The sequence below is a fragment of the Chiloscyllium plagiosum genome, unplaced genomic scaffold (genome assembly GCF_037043375.1).
Source record: "Chiloscyllium plagiosum isolate Xiang-an unplaced genomic scaffold, Cpla_swu_hap1 HiC_scaffold_21, whole genome shotgun sequence".
In the NCBI taxonomy this organism is placed as follows: Eukaryota; Metazoa; Chordata; class Chondrichthyes; order Orectolobiformes; family Hemiscylliidae; genus Chiloscyllium; species Chiloscyllium plagiosum.
The window spans coordinates 68,063,721-68,065,857 of record NW_028270159.1 but is presented as its reverse complement, the minus strand read 5'-3'; the positions used below and the strand labels follow the sequence as shown (position 1 = coordinate 68,065,857).

Below are 2,137 nucleotides of genomic sequence, written 5' to 3'. Positions count from 1 at the left end.
CCCTGCTCCATGTCAACTGAAGCTGCTCCAAATGAGGTTAGATCTCGCAGTCTGATGTTCCAATGCCCCCTGCTGTTTCATGTCAATAGAGGCTGCTCCAGGTGAGGCTGGATCTCAGTCTAATGTTCCAATGCTCCCTGTTGCTCAATGTCAATAAAAGCTGCTCCAGGTGTGGTTGGAACTCCCAGTCTGATGTCACAATGCTCCCTGGTCCATGTCAACAGACGCTGCTCCAGATGAAGTGGGAGCTCCCATTCCTTGCAGATCACACACCTCTATACTATCATAGAAATACTGCCCACTGAGCATTTCCACCACTGGAGCCATTGGTGGTATATCCACATCATGAGAACCTAATATTAATTTTAGGCACCACCGAATCATTATTTCCAAAAGTCATTCTTTCTTAAACCTTATTTAGCATGTGCATATTGCAGTCAATCCGAAGTTAGATAATGGTGCTAATTGATGTATTCTCAATAAAAATTATATCCTATTTTTCATGTTGAGTAATTGCGACTTAGCAAGGACAATTTTTGTAATGAAATCACACTTTTATTCCAGGTAAGGGAATGTGGTTTGCATTATTTAAAATAAACTTGTTCACTGTGTAAAATGATCAAATAGATCTCAATTTCTAAACAAAATTGGTTACGTTGTCATCCATCTGAAATGTGGTGCCTTATTCTTTCAACCACACGGGTATTAGAGCGAAACGTCTGTTAATGACTTGCGTATAAAGACACTTTAAATCATTTTTCATGTTTATGCTGCATGAATCTGCGGTTATTGATCCACAGTTTAGGTTCAGTCCCTACAGTTAACATGCTGACTTCTCCAGTTGTTCATAGTTCAATGTGATGCATCCAGTGTGTGCATAACGAGAGGGAGCTCGCTTCCCACATCTTGTATTTGGGCCTTATGTCCAGCACTCCTCAATGGCGAGAGCAAGGGGCGAGGGCGAGGGAGAGACCAATGTGCAAGTCTTTTCGTGCCCATGCACAGCACCCACATCGGCAATTCTCTACTGTGCATTTACAGCTAGGTCTCGGTGCCCCTACACCCACGCCCTGCTCCTTTTGAAATATCTCCATTATTTTGTGCTCTTCTCACCAAGATGAACCACTTCTACTCAACCAGCTCCAGATTTCATTTGACAAAATACTCATTAAGAATCCCACTGCATAAACATGCCCTTCACATCTCTTGTTATTTGGTTTTCCTGGATCTCTTTCATACGATAAAAGGTCACAGCAGCTTGACTTGGAAAAGAAAGTCGCGTTCCTTTTCAATATCCCAATGCAATCTACATTTCAATGCAGTTTAGGCAACAGGACCAAATTATTCTTTGAGATTTTATAATAGCGTCGATGCATACAAACTGACATTGCAGTTCCAATTTCAGTGAGACAGCTGTGATCATCCAAAAATAGCAACATTGAAAGCCACTGATAACACCGACGAGAGTGGGACTCGAACCCACGCGTGCAGGACACAATGGATTAGCAATCCATCGCCTTAACCTCTCGGCCACCTCGTCACATACGGTTCAGCACCTATAACCTTATGAATAAGTGAATTGCATAAATTATGCAGAGCAGCAGACATTTCTCCCTTGTTTTGGTGAAATCATAAATAGCACAGTACGGTTCCAGACTATGGTCTGACCTCTGGGTTGTGGGGCAAGCGCATTCACACTGTGACACTCTGCTCACAGTGGTCTGAACAAAAATGAAGAAATGACTATGTAACAAGGTCTGTTGAATTCTGTGAAGATTTGACGTCAATGCAATGAAGAACCCGAGATAGCAGGAGGTGTTCATTCAAGAAAGAGTTGGATAGAGCTCTTAAGGATAGTGGAATCAAGGGTTATGTGGATAAGGCAGAAACAGGATACTGATTGAGGATGATCATCCATGATCATAATGAATGGTGGTGCTGGTTCGAAGGGCAGAATTGCCTACTCCTGCACCTATTGTCTATTGTCTATTAAATTGCCTGTGAGGAATTGTTTGCCAGACTGGAGTAGAGTGCATAGTGCTCAGTGTCATTATTCGGAACACCTTTCTTCCACTCAGATATGTTTGACACGCACCTGTGTACAGAAAAGACAATTCCAAAATCCTAAATAAGGCTA

At 42.3% G+C, this 2,137-nt stretch overlaps 1 non-coding gene across 1 annotated transcript; it reads right to left on the bottom strand.

Annotated features, from left to right (window-relative positions):
- Positions 1-1,458: 1,458 nt before the first annotated feature.
- trnas-gcu (transfer RNA serine (anticodon GCU)) lies at positions 1,459-1,540 on the bottom strand. Its single transcript has one exon. It is a non-coding gene; the product is annotated as a tRNA-Ser (tRNA).
- Positions 1,541-2,137: the final 597 nt, after the last annotated feature.